Source organism: Narcine bancroftii, chromosome 1 (genome assembly GCF_036971445.1).
Source record: "Narcine bancroftii isolate sNarBan1 chromosome 1, sNarBan1.hap1, whole genome shotgun sequence".
NCBI classification, from domain to species: Eukaryota; Metazoa; Chordata; class Chondrichthyes; order Torpediniformes; family Narcinidae; genus Narcine; species Narcine bancroftii.
The window spans coordinates 223,947,922-223,970,324 of record NC_091469.1 but is presented as its reverse complement, the minus strand read 5'-3'; the positions used below and the strand labels follow the sequence as shown (position 1 = coordinate 223,970,324).

Below are 22,403 nucleotides of genomic sequence, written 5' to 3'. Positions count from 1 at the left end.
CAACACGATCAGGAAACCTTCAGCACCCTCGGCATTCTCCCACATCTCGGTTCCAACTTGGTCAGCAGGGGTAAATTTGGCTGATGGGCCTGTTCTGTGTTGCATGGCTCAGTGATGCTACCTTGGCTTTATTGTGATGAACCTAAGTTGCACATTCTACAGGACCATGAACTCTCTCTGTTTTCAAGAATGAAACAAAATTTCAGGTGCAAATTATCATTCCCAAAATAATCGCTGTCAAAAGTATTTAATTGACAATAAAATACTCGTCCTGAGGGTATGAATGATGTCTGTAAATTAAAGCCCTTTATTTAACACGGATTCACCCACATAAGGTCATCATAACTTTAGGTTTCGTACTCCACTATCTCCGTAGAAGCTTCAAAATACCATTTAACTTATTAATTTTATGTCATCCACACTTTTCTGAAATTATGTCATTGAGTCATACAGCATCCCAATTAACCTTGCACATTTTTTGAGAGTGGGACGAAACCGGAGTTCCCGGAGGAATCCCATGCAGCCATCGGGAGAATACACAAGTTCATTATAGACAGCGCTGAATTTGAATCCGGGTCGCTAGTGCTGTAATAACACCATGAAAACCACTATACGAAAGCTTTAAATTACATTTACCCTTGTTATTAAAGTGGTTAAATGGAACATTTTGTACCTGATTAAATACAATTGTCAATGAATGATCTCTTATTTATCAATATTGAACAAGCATCACTGATGTAATTTAGGTCTGCATTTATTTTGTTAAAATAGTTCATGCATGAAACATCTCACCATGTGTATTTACCAGCAGATTAATTCATCATGAAGATTTTTACAGATGAACCTCTATTTAAAGAAAAGTCATTTTAAGTACAATGGCCCCAGAAATAAATCATATTTTTAGCATTACCACACGATTGAACAAATTTGCAGAAAATGGCAGTCTTGCTATTGGTGCAGATCCACGGTCCAATCGCCCAGTCAACTGCTGTAGGCTCTGCACATTGATTTAAGATCCCGTGACCGTGGGGTCTGCACCCAAGATAGTGGTGGCTGTGATTGGCAGCAACCATTGAATGAACTACTGTGGCATCAGTCTGTTGCAGACTCCAACAGAGTGAAGGACTGGTGCAGGGCACCAGAAAATGGGGAGACCATCCCCCTATCTGAGAAGGAGAAGCAGTGGAGACAGCCCAAGGGATGGTGACCATGGTGGTGGACCAAGGAGGGGGCTATGCAGCTGAAAGATCAACACATGTGGCTGGCTGCTGGTGACTCAAGGCAAGGAACCTACGGAGGCTGTGGGCTGCTGGAGACTGCTGTCAGGGGACTCGTACTGGGCTGCGGATTGCTGGAGACTGGCTTGAAACTGGCTGAAGGGGTTCCAAGTATTGAAACCGGGATAAGATGGGGTGCTGAAGGCACTGAAGGTTCCTGACCATTTTGGAGTTGCCAATAGTTTCGAATAGATTCTGTGTGGCTGCGGGAGTGCTGGAGGTGAATCTACGGATACTTGATGTCTCGGGGGGGGGGGGGGCTTCTTTTGTTTCTTTTTCTCATGGTTCTCAACCTTTTCCCTTTCCACTCACATCCCACTTTAAGAAATCCCTTTGCCATCAGTGCTCTCTGATTAGTAAGGGATTGCTTAAGGTGGTATGTGGGTGGAAAGAAAAAGTTTGAAAACCACTGTTTTAATTGTACCTAATTGACTCGTTATGTGCACGGTTTCATAACTCCAAAGGAAATGGGCCAATGACAATTTTTCTCAAGCAAAATATTTCAGTAACAATTGGGTCTAGAGCAGTGGTTCTCAACCTTCCCTTCCCACTCACATCCCACCTCAAGCAATCCTTTACTAATCACAGAGCACCGATGGCACAGGGAATAAATAAAGTGGAATGTGAGTAGAAAGAAAAAGATTGAGAATCACCGCTGCAAATGCTTCAGGCAATTTCTGCTGATGGCGAATCTGTCTGCCTTATAGCAGGCAAAAGCAATTTCATGTAATTTGACACTCTTTTATTAAAAGACAATAAACTTAATCTTGAATGTTAAAATCCCAAACACTGCTATTTAAAACTTTTGGAAGGAGTGCAGGATTCCACTCCATCATTTAATAAAGAACATTGCCAGCACTGTTACATATTTCTCAACTGTGAGCAGGCAATCTGAAGAGCTCTAATTAAATTTATTCCAGCTCCTGGCTCTACTGATACCTCATGAGTCAGCATTTAGAACTCATAAATTCACACAGACTCACTGTCCATCAAGGTCCCACTTACACCAATTCTACTCTTTTTTTTGCACACATAGTCAATTTCTCACAGATTCTACCATTCTCCTACCTATCAGAAGTCAATTACTGTGGCCAAATATCCTACCAATATTTAGGATGTGGGAGGAAATTGGAGGAATCCTATTCAATCAAATGAGCTGCATGCAGTTGGCCTTAAGTGCACCATTGTAAAGTCCAAGAAGCCAAATGGACTACAGTGTTAGAGGTTTGGCTCCAATTTCAAAAGAAACCATTGGGTCACTGAATATATTTTTTTTGTGAAACAATGACAATTTATAGCTGATGCCCCAGTAGTTCATTCAATCAAGTGGAGGTTACTAAGTGCTCCCCTGATATATTGAGCAGCCCTGCTGCTTTGAATGGTTCTGATCCTAGATTGCCATCAAACTGCACACACATCAATAACTGCTCTGATGACACTGATAAATGGGTGTGAAATATGAAAGCCTGCAGATGCTGTGAAAAAATAAAAATGATGGAAGGACTCAGTAAGTCTCACAGCATCCATAAGAAAAAAAAGCCAACGTTTTAGGCCTGAGCCCTTTTTCAAGGTATGAGCAAAAAGCAGGCAGGTAGCAGAATTTTTTAAAAATAGTAGTGAGGTGGGAGGGGGGAGGGAGTAAGGAGCAGGAGGAAGAGCAAAGGCTAACTGGTCGGAGGTCATAAGTGGAGATAGGTGGGAGGATAAAAAGATGAGGCGATGGGGAGGGGGTAACTCATTGAATAGAAAGGGCGAGGAACTGGAGGCAGGTGGATAGGAAAAGAGAGAAACTTGGGGAGGAGTTAACAGAAACTAAAGAAGTTGATGTTAATGCCATCTGGTTGGAGAATACGAATCAGAATTTATTGTCATGAACATGTCTTGAAATTTGCTGTTTTGCAGCAGTATCATAGGGCAAACATTTATATAAACCACCTTACAAAATACATAAAAATAACGAAAGACAAAGACAAAGTCAGTCAGTGTCTTTGATTTATTGATCATTCAGGAATCTGATGGCAGAGGGGAAGAATTTGTCCTTGTGCCACTGAGCGTTTGTCTTCAGGCTCCTGTATCTTTTTCCTGATGGTAGCAGAGTGAAGGGGGTATGGTTTGGGTGGTGGAGGTCCTTGAGGATAGAGGCTGCTTTCTTAAGACACCACCTCTTGTAGATGTCTTCAATGGAGTGAAGACTGGTGTCTGGGATGTTTCAGACTGGGTTAACAACCCTATGGAGTTTTGCCTTGTTCTGAGCGTTTTCACTTCCATAGTAAACAGTGAAGCAACCAACCAGAACACTCTCCACAGTACACATGTAGACATTTTCAAGAGTCTTCGGTAACATACCAAATCTCCTCAGACTCCTCACTAAATATAGCCTCTGAAGAGTCTTCTACATGATTGCATTGAAATGGAGGCTCCAGGACAGATCCTCGGAGATGCTGACAACCAGGAATTTGAAGTTTCTGACCCTTTCCGCCACTGACCCCTCGATGAGACTGGTTCAAGTTTTCTTGGTTTCTTCCTGAAGTCCACAATCATTTCCTTGGTTTTGCTGATGTTGAGCATAAGATTGTTGGTGTGACACCACTCAACTAGCTGATCTATCTCCCTCCTGTACACTTCCTCATTGCAGTTTGTGATTCTGTCGTCAATTGTGGCATCATCAACAAATTTGTAGATAGCATTGGAATTGTGGCTGGCCACACAGTCATGTTGTATACTGAGTAGAGCAGTGGGCTAAACACGCATCCTTGAGGTGCACCTGTGTTGATAATCAGTGAGGAAGAGATGTTGTTTCCAATTTGTACTGACTGTGGTCTTCCAATAAGGAAGTCAAGGATCCAGTTGCAGAGGGGTGCAACAGCCCAGGATTTGGAGCATGTCGACCAGAACTGAGGGAATAATGCTGTTGAAGGATGAGCTGTAGTCTATGAAGAGCAGTTATTGTTTAGGTGTTTCAGAGATGAGTAGAGAGCCTGTGATATTGCATCTGATTGTGACAATAAGCGAATTGGAGTGGGTCCAGTCCTTTACTTAGGTACATGTTAATTCTGGCCATGACCAACCTCTCAAACTTTTCAGCACAGTAGATGTTAGAGCTACTGGGTGATAGTCATTGAGGCAGTTCACTCTGCCCTTCTTGGGAACTGAGGTGACTGATGCACTTTTGAAGCAGGTGAACATCTCCAACTACAGCAGTAAGACTTTGAAAATGTACATGAACACTCCAGCTAATTGGTTTGTACAGATTTTCAATACCTTACCATTATGTTCTGATGCCACCCTCAGAGAGAGATATCACAGGGTCCTCAAGCTTTGTAGGGATTCTCGTACATATTGTAGAGTTCTCCTTCTCAAAGTGGACATAAAATATGTTCAGCCCATCGGGTAATGAAGCATCACTACCATTTATGGTATTGGTCCTTGCTTTGAGGATGTAATGGCCTGTACTCCCTGCCATAGCTGGCAAAAATCTGTCACTAGTAAAACACAAAAGTCTGTTGACACTGTGGTTGAAGTAAAAACACAATGCTGGAGAAACTCAGCAGATAAAACAGTGTATATAGTAAAGATAAAGATACATAATCAACATTTCAGGCTTAAGCCCTTAATCAAAGTATGGAAAAATGACACAGGTGTTCGAATAAAAAGGTAAGAGGTGGAGGGGTGGGGGATGGGGGGGGGAGAAGCATAGTCACAAAGGCAGGATGTAATAGGTGGAGAAGGGAGGGAGGGCACAGCAGTAAGTGAGGGGAGGAGGGATGGCTAGGGGAAAGGGCTGGAGACTGGGGGAAAAGAAGATTTGGGAAGGGAAGGGAGGGTGAAAAGAGAAAACAGAAAAGCTGATGTTAATGCCATCTGGCGCAACATCAGGTGTTGGTCCTCCAATCTACAGGTAGTCTTGGTGGGATAGTACATGAGGCTGTGGACAGTTATGGGAATCCAGCTTCAAGGAACTCTGTGCCATAACCCCAAGATCCCTCTGTTCCTTTGCATTCTGCAATGTCCTCCCCTTAATTGCATAAGTCCTATTCCGGTTATTTTTTCCGAAATACAGCACCTCGCACTTGTCTACATTAAATTCCGTCTGCCATTTTTCAGCCCACTTTTCAAAACAAACCAAATCCTTCTGTAATCAAAGAAAACCTTCCTCACTATCCACCACTCCCCTTATTTTCATATCAGCCGTATATTTGCTTACCCAGTTAGCCACACTCTCCTCTAAATCATTAATATAAATGATAAACAAGGGACCTAGCACCTCCCCTGAGGCACCCCACTTGTCACAGGCTTCCAACCTGACAGACAGTTGTCCATCGTGACTCTCTGCCTCTCTATCTTCCAGCCACCTCTGAACCCATGTCACAATCTCTCTACTAATCCCTAGTGACTGAACCTTCCTTATTAACCTTCCATTGTGGAACCTTATCAAAAGTCTTACTAAAATCCAAATAAATCACATTAACTACCCTACCTTCATCCATTTCTTTTGTCATCTCCTCAAAAAACTCAACAAGGTTCGTCAAACATGACTTTCCCTTTACAAACCCATGCTGGATGCCCCTGATCAATCCCTGCCTATCCAGATATGCGTATATTCTATCTCGAGGAATACGCTACATAACGTTCCCCACCACCACAGTCAAACTTACTGGCCAATAATTACTTGGCCTCAACAACAGAACTACATTCGCAACCTCCAATCCTGCGGTACCACACCCTCCTCCAGAGATCTTTGAAAAATTACTGTCAGTGTCCCCGCTATTTGCTCCCTGACCTCCCTTAAAGTCCTGGGAAAAATCCCATCAGGACCAGGAGACTTATCCACCTTTAGTGACCCTAGAATCTCCAAAACCCTCGCTTTACTAATCCCTATCCTCTCCATAACTAAGCCCTTTGCCTCCCTTATCTCATATAGCACAATGTCCCTTTCCCTCGTGAATATGGATGAGAAAAAATTGTTCAATATCTCTCCCATCTCATACGGTTCCTTACATAGTTCACCGTTCCCATCATCTAGTGGACCTACTCTATCCTTAACCCTCCTTTTACTGTTTACGTATCTGTAATAACCCTTAGGATTTACCTTCGCCTTCTTAGCTATGGACACCTCATACCTTCTTTTTGCCCTTCTAATTTCCCTCTTAAAGTTCTTCCTGTAATCTAAGTAACGATCATACATCTCTTCAATCCCTGTTTTTTTATATTTAGCATAGGTCTCCCTCTTGTCCCGAACCAACTTCTTAATTTTTCCAGAAAACCATGGCTCCCTTGAACCTTTGGTCATCCCCTTTGGCCTGACTGGAACATAAAGATTCTGTACTCTCAAAATCTCACCCCTAAATCCTCTACATCTTTTCCGGCAAAAAGATTAGCCCACACAACTCTCTGCAAATCCCTTCTCATTTCTCCAAATCTGGCCTTCCCCCACTCAAAGACCTTTAACCTCAGACCTGACCTATCCCTTTCCATCATTAAGCTAAAGCTAATGGACCCATGATCACTGGATCCAAAGTTCTCTCCAAAGCTCACCTCCGTCACCTGCCCCATTTCATTCCCAAACAACAGATCTAACACTGCTCCCCCTCTAGTGGGGATCTCAACATATTGCTGCCTCCTCCAACTCCTCCCCTGAACTTGTAGCATTCTCCCCATAACCTTTGATACCCTGGCTAATCAAGAACCTCTAAATCTCAGCCTTAAATGCAGCCAATGACCTAGCCTCCACAACCACCCGTGGCAACAAATTCCACAGATATACTATCCTCTGGCTAAAGAAAGTTCCCCGCATCTCTGTTCTAAATGGATGCCCTTCAATCCTACAGTTGTGCCCACTTGTCCTAGACTCTCCCACCATGGGAAACAACCTTTCTACATCGACTCTGTCCATTCCTTTCACCATTCAAATTGTTTCAATGAGATCCCCCCACCTCCCCTCATTCTCCTAAATTTCAATGAGTACACGAATTGAGCCATCAAAAGTTATTCCTATGACAACACTTTCATTCCCGGAATTATACTTTGAACCTCCTCTAAACCCTCTCTAGCACATCCTTTCTTAAATAAAGAGTCTAAATTTGCTCACAATACTCCAAGTGAGTGCCTTATAGAGCTTCATTCCTGCTCTTATTCATCTTGCCATGAATGCCTACATTGCATTTGCCTTCTTCGCCACTAACACAAATCTTCAATTTTACCTTCAAGTTATCCTGCACAAGGACACCCAGGTCCCTTTGTATCTGGGAATTTTCAATTATCTCCCCATTTAGAAAACAGGCTGCCCTTTTATTGCTTCTGCCAAAATGTATGACCTTACACTGATTTTCCGACATTGTATTTTATTTGCCACTTCTCTGCCCCTTCTTCTAATCTGTCTGTCTTTCTGTAGCTTCACTCTTTCCTCAACACCACCTGCCTCTCCACTCAGCTTCAAATCATAGGAAAGCTTGGCTACAAAGCCATTCATTCTATAATCTAAATTATTTATATGTAACATAGAGAGAAGCTGCCCCAACACTGACCCCTGTGGAACACCAGTAGCAAATGGCAGCCAACCAGAATATCATCCTTGCGTTCCAACTTTATGCTTCCTGCCAATCAGCCAATGGTACTGCCCATGCTGGTATGTATCCAGAAAAAAAAATTCAATATCCACTGCATCTCTTTTATCCAGTCTGCTTATTTTTTCTTCAAAGAATTCCAATAGGGTTGTCAACCAAGATTTCCCTTCAGGGAAACCATTCTGGCTTTGGCCTATCTTGTCATCTGCCTCCAAATACTCTGTAACCTCATCCTTGACAATCAACTCCATCATCTTCCCAACTAATGACATCAGGCTAACATCTATCATTTCATTTCTGCTGTCTGCCTCTTTTCTTGAGTAGCAGGTTGACATATGCAATTTTCTAGTCCTCTGGGGCAATGCCAGAGTCTATTGATTCCTGAAAAATTGTCTCGACAAGTCAGTGTTGGAATGATGTGTGGAAATAAAATGGTTGGGCACTGGGAGGTCTCTGTTATTGCACCAGACACAACAAAGGTGTTCAATGAAACAAAATCCCAGTCTGTGTCCAAACTCTCCAATTGTAGAGGAAGCCAGAACAGGAGCATGGGATGCAGTAGATGACTCCTGCAGATTCAAGCCTGGTTTCACTTGGAAGAACTTTTTGGGTGCTCAAATGGTGGGGAGGGAGGAGTTGTGGGAACAAAAGTAGCACTTCTTGTGGGTCAGTGGGTAGGCATCGACAGGGCGATTAATGGAAAGGGATGAGTGGACGAGGGAGTCACAGAGGGAGTGGTCCCTCTGGAAAGTGGAGAGGGGAGGATGGGGAAGATGTGTCAAGTGGGATCACATTGTAAGTTGGTGGAAATTGCAGGGCAGTACATGTTGGATGTGGAGGCTAATGGGGTGATAGGTGATGACAAGGGAAATCCTGTTATTGTTGCTTCTCAGAGCAGATGATGCCAGGATAGGTGTGCAGAAATAGAGGAGATTCAGGTGAGGGCTAAGTTGATAGCAGTAGAGGGGAAGCCACATTTTTGAAGAAGGAGAACATGTTAGATGATCTGGGAACAGAGGTGAAGGAGGCGAAGGAATTGAGAGAAAAGAATAGAATCCTTACAGTGGTTAGAGTGCGAAGAGGTGTAGTTGAGGTAGCTGGTGGTCAGGAGTTGACAGGTTTTAGAAAATATCTGTAGAGAGTTTGTCTCCTGAGATGGAGATGAAAAGATTGACAAAGGTGAGAGTACTACCAGATATGGATGAATCAAGGTTGGGATGAAAGTTATCAGCAAAGTAGATAAAGATGACATGCTCATCATGGCTGTGGGAGGCAACCCCAAAGTAGTCATCAATGTAGTGGAAGAAGAGTTTAGGAGCCTTGCTTGGGTATGGATTGTGCTGGGTGGTGTGGATCCTTGATGATCATTGCTACTTTCTGACGGCAACATTCCCTGTAGATGTTCTCAATGGGGGGAAGATTTTGCTGTAATGTCCTTGGCTGCGACCACTAGCTTTTTCAGGGCTTTTCCATACCAGACCCTGATGCAGTCGGGCAGCACACTTTCCAACACACATCTGAGGAAATTTGCCGGGGTTTCCAATGTCATACCAAACCTTCGCAAATGCCTGAAGAAGTAGAGGTGCTGACATGCTATCTTCATGATGCCATGAGTATGTTGTATCGAGGAAAGATCCTCTGAAATAGTGAATCCCAAGAACTTAAATGAGCTCATCCTCTCCACCTCTGATCCCACAATGATCACTGGATTGTATACCTCTGGCTTTCCCTTCCTGAAATCAACAATCATCTCCTTGATTTTGGTGAGACTGAGTACAAGGTTGTTGTTGGTGTACCATTCAGCTAAGTTTTACATTTCCTTCCTATATGCTGACTCATCACCCCTTTTTATATAGCCTACTACTGTGGTATCATCAACAAATTTGTAAATGATGTTGTTGTCACACCAAGTCACATAGTCATAGATAGTAGAGCAGGGGGCTAAGAACATCGTCATGTGGTGCTCAGCTCTGATGGACATTGTGGAGGAGATGTTTTTTACCAATCCTCATTGACTGGGGTCTGGAGATGAGGAAATCAAGTGGAGTGTTGAGTCCCAGGTCTTGGAGTTTGCTGATCAATTTTGAGGGGATGATGCTCTTAAATGCCAAACCGTAGTTGATATAGGGCATCCTGGTGTATGTATTTTTCGTGTCCAGGGCTTTGTGTAGAGCCAGTGAGATGGCATCTCCCACAAATCTGTTGCTACAGTAAGCAAATCGGAACAGATCCATACCGCTGCTCAGACAGGAGCTATCAGCATCAGCCTTTCAAAACATTTCATCACTAATGATGTGAGTGTCATTGGTCGATAGTCATTTAGGCAGATTACTACTCTCTTCTTGGGCACCGGTACGATCGATGCCTGTTTGAAACCGATGGGTACCACACCCTGAGATGTTGAAGATATCCATGAATACATTGGTAAGTTGGTCAGCACGGGTTTTAATACTCGGCTGAGTATTTTGTCCGGACCGGATTGTTTCCTCGGATTCATTCTCCTGAAGGTATCCACACATCATCCTTGGATATGGATGGGAGAGGATCATCAGAGAGTCAATATGGAACAAGCTGCCAGATGAAGTGGTAGAGACAGGTACACTTATGTAATTGAAAAGATATTTGGACAGGTACATGGATGGGAAAGGGGTAGAGGGATATGGTCTAAACACATGCAAATACAACTAGCTCAGTTGGACAAGTTGGTTGTGGCGTGTTGTATAACTATGATCTAATGTGTCTTAATAGTAAAATCCTTTCAATCACTCATCAATCAAAATGATTGACCACTTCTTTCATACCAACATTCCTATTCATTATCCTGTGCTTACCCAGTGATCACCTCTGTGATATCATGTTCTTGTGATCCTGATCAGAACTATTCTAATATGGTGTTACCTCCCATCAAGCAGCACCCTCGCCAGTATATTCACAGTTGCCTCAACTGTGCTATCCACCTTTCCCTTTCCTACCTCATTTGTATATTCATTTCACCTTGACGATATTCTGTGCAATCAAGCATCCATGTTTCTTTATGTTTCTGAGGACATCAATATAATTTCCAACTCCCCTCTTGATGTAAAATTACACAGAATGTACAGTAAGGAAACAAGCCATTTCCTGTGCAGCCTCTGACCTCCCATCTATGTGAGGAGTTGTCTCAAGAAGCCAGCTGTGATATGGTGTAGACACAATTATCAGGTGCTCCTTTCAACTCTAACTTTTTCACATCTTACCTTTCTATTTTTCAAAGTGCTATATTGTTTGTAGCTTTCCCTTTTTTTAATTATTCTTGTTTGCTTCAAAATGATTACAAGAAGTAGGAAATCTAGAAAAAAAGAAATAACAAAAGAAGCGACTGCTAGCCTAATATTAGAGGCTATTTCTACCCTACGGCTGACTTCAAAGCTTCTTTTTCCATGTTAGAAATCAAAATCTATCAAATCCAGTTGTTAGTGGAGGAGCACGACCAGCATTTGTCATCTCTGAAACATGCTTATGAATACCTAATCCCATATGTTACTGAATTAGAAGATGTCTGCCTCATCTTATGTGAAAGTAATTCAAAGTTAATGACTAAAGTTGTTTATCTGGAGAACCAGAACAGATGACAGGATCTGTGTTTGGAATCTACTGAAGAAGGGCAATTTACAAAATTCAACTTTGATTTATTATGTGAGGTTTTTGAGGAGGAGACACTCCCATCCCCGCCTGAGATTGATAGAGCTCACTGCTCTTTACGTGCTCGATCATCATTTATCTAAATTGTTATCAGATAAAGGACACTCTGTTCAGAGACGCCAGGCGGAGAGGGAAACTGTAACATCGTGGTCAACAGATTCGAGTGGTGGAAGATTATGTACCTGCAGTTATGAATTGGTGAACTGAGTACAGTGAAGTAATGTGGGAATTTAAGTCCTCCTTGCTGCTTCCTGCACGACTCCATATTACACTCTCCAGCAGCCACAAGAAGTGGTTGTGTTCAGTTGTGGAGGTCTGGAATTATATAGATGGTCTTTCTTCCACATCGTGCCCATCATAAATATCTGCTTGATGTCTGGGGCTATTTGACTATTATTATTTGCTTTTGTCATACAGTATTTAGTGGCAAGATCAGTCTGGTCCTCTCTGTTCTGGTAACACTTTATGGGGTAATATATTCATTTGGGCTGTTGTTCCGTGAGCATTCTTTTGCTTTAAATTCTGGGTTTTCTTCAGTCTTTGTGGAAAGAACAATGGAGTAACATGAGGGGGATGTTCTTTACTCAGAGAGTGGTTATTGTGTGGAATGGGCTTCTGGGAAAGGTGGTGGAGGCAGGGTCAATTTTGTCATTTAAGAAAGAGTTGGATAAGTATATGAATGGGAGGGGGATGGAGGGATATGGGCAGAGTGCTGGTAAGTGGGAAAAGAGGAGGGTACTTAGATCAGTGCGGACTAGAAGGGCCAAATTAGCCTGTTTCCATGCTGTAATTTTTATATGGTTATAAGTTTATACATTTTTTTAGTAGCAGTTTATATAACCATATAACCATTTATAGAGCGGAAACAGGCCATGTCGGCCTTTCGAGTCCACACCGGTTCACTAGAACAACTCCACTAGCTCAAACCTCCCGCTCACTGCCAATAACCCTCCAACCCCCTCACCTCCATGTACACATCCAACCTTCTCTTAAATGACAGAAGGGACCCTGATGCAACTATCTCATTCAGAAGTTCATTCCATTCTGCCACCACTCGCTGAGTGAAAAAGCCACCTCTAATATTTCTCCTAAAGTATTGCCCCCTTACCCTTAACTCGTGGCCTCTTGTTCCAACCTCCCCTGCCCTCAGGGGAAAGAGTCTGTTTATGTCTAGTCTGAAAACAACATATAACGTGAATAGGAATACAACAATTATATTAAAAATAATTACTTTTAGAATTTCTTATTCATTCTAAAAAGTATATTACAAAATAGAAATAAATTGTTGTATTCCTATTCATATTATATGTTGTTTTCAGAGTGTTAAACTTTGTTTTAATAACAATATTGGAGCCAAGATTTTATTACATGGGACAGGAAGGATGAGAAATATTTAATTTGATGAACTTGCTGCTGGGGTCTTTGGCAGCTATCTGGATTTCGGGAGGGGGGTGGGAGGGTGAGAGTGGGTTTTTTAAAGACTGTTATTGTGTTAGGAGACTACATAAACTTTGTCCTTGTGTGTTGTTTTTATTTTAATATCTGCTGTATGCTCTGTTCTTGCTCCAAGGCCAATACCTGGAGTTTTGTTAACATATGTTTTTCAACTCACTTCTCTAACCATCGACAACCAAACATTCTAAAATTTTGTTAGTTGGAATGTTTAAAGTTTGAACCACCCTGTTAAGAGAAGGAAAATTCTTTCTCATCTTAAATAACTTTTAAAAATTGCTTTTATTTACAAGAAATACATATTTGTACCACTGATAGCTCTGATGGGGGCATTAATTTCACTCCAAGTTTTATTGCCTGGGTAAGATTACTGTAATTGCACCCTACTGCTTCAATTCTCACTAACTTTCAACAGTCACAACCTTCTAATCTCCAACAGGGAACCTGTCAAAGGTGTCCTCTAAATCCATTACTTTTTGATTTGGCTATAGAGTCATTAACAATTGCATTTCGAAGCTGCAAGGATATCTCAGGGATTTGGAGGAATGGAGTGCAGCATTATGTTTTCCTTTATGCAGATGATCTTTTGGCTTTTACATCAAGCCCTAGAACTTTCCTGCCTTCTATGTTGTCATTACTTACTCAATTTAGTCAGCTTTCAGAGTACAAATTAAATTTGCATAAAAGTAATCTGTTTCCTGTGAATACAATTGCATCAATGTAAACTAACTTTCCTTTTTAAAGTTGTGAAAGATCGATTTACCATTAGGTTTTATAGTTACAAGAAAACATAAATGTAATTTTAAAGAAAATTTCCTTACCCTGGTAAAAAGGGTAAAACAACGTTTAACAGTGATCACCCTTGTTCACATTTTTGGTGGGCTGCATTAACTCTATCAAAATGAATATTTTGCATAAATTTTATATCTTTTTCCAGACTATACTAACCTTTATTCCTAATTTTTTTTTGACGATTTAGACTCTATTATATCATCCTATATATGGAAGAGTAAGTGACTTTGATTAAGTCAAGTTTAACTTCAGAAATCAAAAGGTAATGGAGGTATGGCATTGCTTAATTTCTGATTTTATTACTGGGCGGCTAATATACACAGCCTGCATTTTGGATACACTTTCATAAATGACTTAACTGTCCATTGTGGGTAACAATGGAATTGCATACAATTAAATATCTCTCCATTCCAGCTTTTCTTGGATCTTCTCTTCCTTTTTCTTTAGATAAATCTATTGATAGTCCATTTGTTAGACACATTGTAAGGATATGGGCCCAGTACAGAAACATTTGGAATTTTATGGATTTTCTCTTTCAAGCATATTCTATCCAATTATTTCTTCCAAACTTCTTTGCATGATTCTGCATTTCAAGAATGGTATAGACTGAGTATTGAGTTTTTTAAAGATTTTTTTGTTGATAATTGCTTTGCCTCATTTGAACAACTTTCTGAAAATTTCAATCTACCTAGATTGTATAGATACTTGCAAATCAGACATTTTCTCCACTCTGTTACCTAACTTTTCTGGTATACCTGATATGAACATTGTCAATCTGATTTAAAAAAAAATGTACAACCCACTCTTAAAGGTTTAATATCCGTTATTTATGATAAGATGGTAGATTTAAGATCTTCCCCTCTTGATAAAATCAAATCTGCATGGGAACAGGATTTAAGTCTTTCATTGTTGGACAAGGTTTGGGATTTAATCCTTAAATTGGTTAATTCGACATCCATTTGTTCCCGTTATTGTTTGTTGCAATTTGAAGTTGTGTGTCAGGCTCATATGTCCAAAGCTAAATGATCTCGTATTTATCCAGATGTCAATCCATGTTGGGATGAATGTAAGAGAGATGAGGCCTCTCTTTATCATATGTTTTAGATGTGCCCTAGTCTTTAAAAATGCTGGAGGGATATTTTCCAAACCCTATCCTTAATCTTTAATTTAAACCTTCAACCTAACCCTCTGGTTGCCCTCTCTGGTATCACTGGAGAGAATGACGTCCATTTGACCCCAATGAAAGCTCTGGTTCTGTCTTTTCTTTTCCCTCTCTTTTGACCAGATGTGCGATATTACTCGTTCCTCAGTGGCTGAGGGATATTATGTCCTGTTTAAATCTAGAATTCATTATTCTGTTAGTAACTTAGACATAGGGTTTCAAAAGCTGTGGGGACCTTTCCTGAGCTACTTTCAGAACCTCTATTATAAAACCTGACTTCCAATACTTTATCATATTACTCCAAGCATAAGGCATACTTCAACTTGGTAATGGGCTCAAGAAATGGGGGATAAAATGAAAATATAATATTCAGGATAAAACTGTAAGATGTTTTTATTCTTTACAGATGTACTCCATAAATTAGATAATTCTGTTCATTTCTTCATATTTTTGTTGTGTACTTTACAAATTTTCTGTATATATCTGTTATGTAAAATTTAAAATTTAATAAACATATTTAGAAAGAAGGCAGCCAACATTAAAAGGGTCCCCATCACCCTAGTCACCACTTTTCCTAATTACTACCTGTTGGGAAGAAGGTACAGAAGCCTGAATGAAGTGCAGAACCTCCAGGTCCAATTACAATTTAAATCCAGTAGCCATCAGGCTCTTCCACTTCCACTTACGACTCCAACCATAGACTACTCTGGGACCACCGAAAAGATCTGTCTGCACTATTGAAAGACCCCTTTTATTTTCTTGCACTCTGAATATTTATTATCTATCCTTTATATTTATTATCTCTTTCTGTACTGGAGTAAGTTAATGTATACGATCAGTGTTGCTGTATCTTACATACCTATTTGGCTGCAACAAGAAAGAATTTCAGGCATTAGGTCCCCATAGGTTTTGAAACCCTATGTCTAAGTTACTAACAGAATAATGAATTCTAGATTTAAAGAGGACATAATATCCCTCAGCCACTGAGGAATGAGTAATATCGCATCTCTGGCCAAAAGAGAGGCAAAAGAGAACCGGGGATTTATTTGGGCTCAAACGGATTTTCAACAATTAACTCAAATTCAGACTCAAAGTCACTTGGCCCCAACAGTGTATGTGGGCATTTATGGATAACACATTTTATGGAAATTCCTTTTCCATCTCAGCTCTTTAATACGTTCCAATTTCTCCTGCTTAGTTACTTTCTTTTTGAAGAAAGCTGAGCTCTTTGCATCAGCAATAACTCTATGTGTGATAGTTGCTCCCTGACTAAATAAATTTCTCACTGGTCTGTTACAGTCATGTAATCATGTCAACTTTCAGCCAGTCAGAAAAAGGTCCCTTTTATTCCCATTCATTGTCTTCTGCCAGTCAGCCAATCTTTTATCCATGCTAATACCTTTCCTGTAAAACTATGGGCTCCTATCTTGTCTTGAGGCACCTTGTCAAAGGCCTTCTGAAAATCCAAGTAAACATTCACTGGCTCTCCTTTGCTAGCCTGCCTGCTACTTCCTCAAAGAATTGCAAACAGATTTGTCAGATAAGATCTTCCCTGAGGGAAACCATGCTGAAGTTTGCCTATTGTATCAATGTATTATCAAGTTCCCCAAAACCTTATCCTTAATAATAGACTGAAGAATCTTGCCAATCACTGAAGTTTGGCTGACTGGCCTATCTTTTGACTTTTTCATTTCTTAAAGTGCGGAGCGACATTTGCACCACATTTCTGGAAAGATTGCTGCTAGAATGTTCACAATCTCTTCACCTCCTTCTTTCTGAAACCTGTAGTCTGTTCAGTCCAGCTGATTTATCCACCTTCAGCCCTTTCAGAAATGGCCAGTTAATTCTTTTTTTTTTAATTTTACCTGGTGTCCAGAATATTGACTGACTATTTCTACCCACATTCCTCTTGCAGCTCCGTTTGCTACTGGAACAGAAATGTTTAAATCTCAAAAATTGATGATGCAGTACAAAAAGGAATGCTTCACAGCATGGCCAGATTTCTTCACCAAACTTTTTCCCCATTCAGCTTCTTATTTTCTAAGTGAAGCAGAATGCTTTCTGAGAATAGCCAGATTGATCATTCAAAGCTCTTCTGAGTTTCCCAAAGCCTGAATTTCCAAGAAAATCTTTGCCACTGGTATCCTGATTGAAGCTAAATGTTGAAATCTTCATGGACTTCTTTCCCCACTTCTTGTAGTTTCCCGGGAATCAAATTCACTCATTTATCCTGTGCCAGATTTTACCTTGAAATAATATCTGAATGTAAAAAAACTTCTCCACCAATGGTTCTGAGGGAGATAAGAGGGCTTCACGTTATTTACAAACCTTGAATATTTATTGAATATGTTAGCAACTTTGCTTTCCCACACTGAGTTTGTGCTTAATGATGTGGGTTAAGTGCACCAAATTTCAATGGTCAGGCATTCAGAAAATAATGATCTTAATATCATACGATTTAGTTCAATTAACATAGATAAAGGGGCAAGTAACTAAAAATCATTATTTTCAATGAGATGAGGATAGATCTGGACCAAGAACTTGGATAACACAAACTGGAAGATTGCTTCATTGAGCACCTTGACTTGACTGCTGTAATAACATGGTGGCAACCCATTACCTTGCCAACATGTGTGTCCATGGTCTCATGCACTACCAAACTGAGACCACTCACAAATTGGAGGGACAACACATCTTATTCTGGCTGGGCACCCTTCAACAAGATGGCATGAATATCAACCTTTTAGGTCCAGCCCCCCCTCCATCTCTCTCTTTCCCTATCACTATGCCTCCTTTCCCCCAGCTCTATATTCACAGGGATAATCCTATCCCCCAATTTATTCTTAGCTTTTCTGTCTTGCCCTCCCTTCCATGTCCACCCATGGCCTCTTGAATGCAGATTTCAGGAAGGGGAAATCAGGAGAACACAAACCAATCTTCATCGAGTGGACAGCAGTGGAAAGGGTTAAGAAAAATTACTAGGTGTCAACATCTTGGAAGATCTATCCCATGGCCTCCATGTGGATGCAATCACAAAGAAGGCTCGCCATTGGCTTTACCTTGTGAGGTGTTTGAGGAGATTTGTTTTGTCACCAAAGACTCTTGCAAATTTCTACAGTGGAGAGCATTCTAATGGTTGCATCATCGTCTGGTACAGGACAGGAAAAGAGTACTGAGAGTTGTGAACTCAAACAACGCCATCATGGGGATCAGTCTTCACTCCGTTAAGGATATCTACAAGAGGCAGTGTCTTAAGGAAGCAGCCTCCATCCTCAAAGACCTTCACCATCGAGGCCATGCCCTTTTCTCCCTGCTACCATCAGGAAGGTACACAAACAGCTTCTGCACCTCCACCATCAGATTTCTGAATAGACAAAGAAGCACAGACACGACCTCACTTTATCTTCTTTTGCATTAACATATTTTTAATGTAATTTATAGCAATATTCTGCTGCCAAACAACAAATTTCATAAAATGTTCATGATAATAAATTCTGATTTTAATTCCTGGTTGGTTGCCCCTATTCCCTCCTTCTCCCTTCACAAGCTTCTTTACCTCCTTTATATACACAATATCACCCCTTTCCTTCAGTCTTGATAAAACCCCTGTTGGTCCTAAGCTTGAGTATTCTGGCGACTTCATTTTACAAAGAATATGCATAAGGATCTAATAGAGGAATATAAAATAATGTAGGGTTAGGATTGGTGAAGGCTTCAATAACTAGAGGTTACATATATAAAATAAAAGGGTTGAAAATTAAAGATAACATGAAAAAAAACCCTTGTTTTTGTGCTGTGTGTGGTTGGTATCTGGGACACACTAGCAAGGAAGATTCATGAAGGCCTTTCAGAAGGCATCAGACAGATTATCTTGAGAACATTTTTCAAGGGTAGAACTGGCGAGTTGCTCCTTTTATAAACAAGAAAATGAAGCCATGAGTCAAATGACCTCCTCTGAACTGCAACCATTCTGTGACCATGAGTTTTTGATTATTACTGAATGTTTGTGAATAAATAAGTTGATGTTTCAAGTCAATAACATTTTCATTCACATGGCATACAGTTTCCTACTCCTACCAATATTTCTCCCAGTGTTTATGTTCCTATTACACAAATTTCACTTTCCTGTTAATAACAATGATAATGTTTCTTGTCATATACTGTAACATTGTGCAATGTACATATTCACCAAAATTCTTATTTGCCGCAGCCAAACAGGTACTTTGTAAAGGAAATCAACTACAATAATGTACATAATTGAATTAAAGGGGACAATAATTTTTTTTAAAGATCATAAATATTCCTAGCTTAAAAAAAAGTAATTTTGCAATAGTATAGACCATCCTTTTGTGAAGTCAGAGCAGTCCATGATTAACGTAACAAGGGGACTTCAGGGCCATGATAGCTGATAGAAGGAAACACTTTTTTTTTTGAAAGAAACAGTTCTTGAACCTGGAGGTACTGATCTTCAGGCTTTCATCCTTTCTGCCTGAATGTAGCAGCGAGAAAAAGGTTTTGACCAGGTGATGGGGGGTTCCTTCATGATGTTGGCTGCCTTCTTGAGGCAGCATCACACATAGATATGTTCATTCTTCTGCCTTCCTAGGCAGTTGAATTACCAAACCAGGTTGTGAAAGTCATCAAATGTGTACATTGAGCTGGAGCCAAATTTGGCTATGCAGTCATGAATGTACAGGGAGTGGAGTAGGAGACTAAGCATGTACCTTGGGGTGCCCCTATGTTAATGGCCAGCGTGGAGGAGGTGATATTGTCAATCTGCACTGATTTTATTTTTAATTCCATTTCCTGTAATATATTTGATAATTTATTGTCCATACTTTCATTTCCAATAAATTTAATTTATTAATGTTTGATATGAATGCATCATGCTATTCCTTATCAAAGGTTTTTCAAAATTCAAAATATTTGACTTCTACCATGTAATCTTGTCAACCAATTATAGTTACTGTCTTTATATGTTCTACTCTATCTTTTAGTTTAAATTTAAAAAAATTAGACATACAGCACGGTAACAGGCCTTTTCAATGCACAAGCCTGTACTGCCCAATACACCCAAATGACCTAAACCCCCACCCCACCAGGTACATTTTGGTGGGAGGAAATTGGAGCCCACCAGGAAAACCAACATTGACACGGGGAGAATGTATGAACTCTTTACAGTCAGCGTGGGATTTTAACCCTGGTCCCAGTCACTGACGCTGTAACGGCATTGCCCTAACCGATACGCCAACCATGCCACCCATGACATGCCGCTCTCTGACATTATTTTAACCTGTCAATAGTGCCAAGTTTTTATTCTTTTTTTTTAACCTTTCTGAATAATATTAGCAATCCACCACTCATCTGCCACTACCTGCTCTTCCACTGAGCTTTGCTTACATATAAACCAGTGTCACACCTGGCACAGGATCCATGAAAACTTTGATTTCATTGGTGTAAAAGGGATAAGATTTAGAAGCCAATATTTTGCTTTAGTTAGAGGCTTTTAATTATTATAAGGATTATTTATATATATTCTTATCATCAATAGCGATCTCCAATTCCCATTAACTTCTCACCTGGTCTCTTTCTTTCCTTGGTCTTCTGTTTCCCTTCATCCAGTTCCCTACCCCTTCCATTTCTTCTTCAATCAGATAGTTACCCTTTTTTTCCCCTCTGCCCTCTCCCCATCACCTCAGCTTCGTTCTCTTCCATCCTCCCACCTGTTTGCACCATGTACCTGTCAGCCTATGCTTCTCCCCTTTCCCCTTTCTCCCTCCTCTCCTCCCCTCCCCTCTTCCTCTCATCCCTACCTTTTTATTTAGACATCTACCTGTTTTTTTTCCCAGATACTTGATGGGACTCAGGTTCAAAATATTGATTGGCTTTTACTTTCTACAGATACCCTGTAACCTTCTGAGTTTTTCCATTTCTGGGATTGTGTATTGCACTAGATCCCAGCATCTCCAGATCTCGCTAAACTTAATGTATTAATTAATTTCAGAGTATTGACTTCAATTTGAATATAATTGGGTGTGAATGCAAGATTTATTTAAAAACTATTGAAGAACAATTAAATGTTATGTGTCAGAAAACATCCTACCCCAAATGGCTCAGTTAGTGTAGTGGTTAGCACATTATTTTAGCACCATCAACCCAGGTTCAAATCCAGCGCTGTCTGTAAGGGTTTATTTTGGGATCACAGGGTCATAGGCTGGAAGGGCCTTTGACTACACATGATCTCCAATAAAATTGATTTCATGCTCTGTACACATAACCAACTGAATTTTTCCAGCAGCTTTATTTTCTATCTGTTTTATACTTATTTTTTCAGTATTTTGCATTGGGTTATTATGCAAACATTAATGCATTTTGGTTTACTTTTGTGCTTTCTTTTTGTGTAAAAAAACATCAGAGGAGGGAGAAAAAAGGGAGAGAATGAAAGAGCGAGAGAGAGAGAGAGTGTGTGTGTGTGTGTGTGTGTGTGTGTCTGTCTGTCTGTCTGTCTGTGTGTGTGTGTGTGTGTGTGTGTGTGAGAGTGAGAGAGAGAGAGAGAGAGAGAATGAAATGGTCCATTAGGGTTTACTTAACTGCAAGAAATTAACTGATATGAAAATGCATGGCTCCCTATTCTTTGGGAATCTAATTACATCGTTAATCTAATGAGCACTATGATTTGAGTAAAGCAATAAAGATTTCACAGCTTTTAACAATTGCATGGGAAATTTTAAAAACATAAAATTAACAGCACATGTGTGATCTTGCTGCAAAAGACAAGACAAATTTATTGCATAATCATGTAATATAAATGTCTGCATTGGATTGAAGAATAGAAATGTTATAACTGCAGTTTTAAGTTAATACTTTTACAGATATTTTGGATAAGTTATTTCTTTTTAAAATATTTTTATTAAGTTTAATAAAAAAACCTATGTACATAATAATCTCATGGATGGCCTCGGCCATGTACATAACATACATGAATTTTAAATCCAAAATATAACCATTAGTTAACTCAATCTTAACCAATACATTCAATCTAAGATTGGATTGAATTAACAATTCACACTTTCTTCATAATATGTCAAAAATAATATTGGAAAGAAAAAGAAAAGAAGAAATCCCCATGTAAGGGTGAGAGTTAAAAAAAATAAAATAAACAATAAAGCCTGAGACAGAAAAATATTTTCTTTTAAAATAAAGTAAGTTATAAATAAACATCCCTAATAAAATAAAGGGAATTGATGCTTCCCAGATATTAACTTAATCTTCTGTAGTAGAATCAATGTTTACAATTTTCGATTAAGCTCATATTTATCTAATATGATTCTAATAAAAAAGAAAAAAAGGAGAAAAAACTCCATTTAATCAAACTCCTCCCTCTAAACAAGATTAACATAAAAAATAATATACATATGAATCGAATGATAACATCCAGAAACCAGACAGTGCATCCCAGGAGCATTCAAACACTAA

At 39.9% G+C, this 22,403-nt stretch overlaps 1 long non-coding RNA gene across 1 annotated transcript in view; it reads right to left on the bottom strand.

Moving 5' to 3' along the window:
• Nucleotides 1-22,403, bottom strand: part of LOC138739586 (uncharacterized) — a 226,733-nt gene that overhangs the window by 32,500 nt on the left and 171,830 nt on the right. The window lies entirely within an intron of this gene.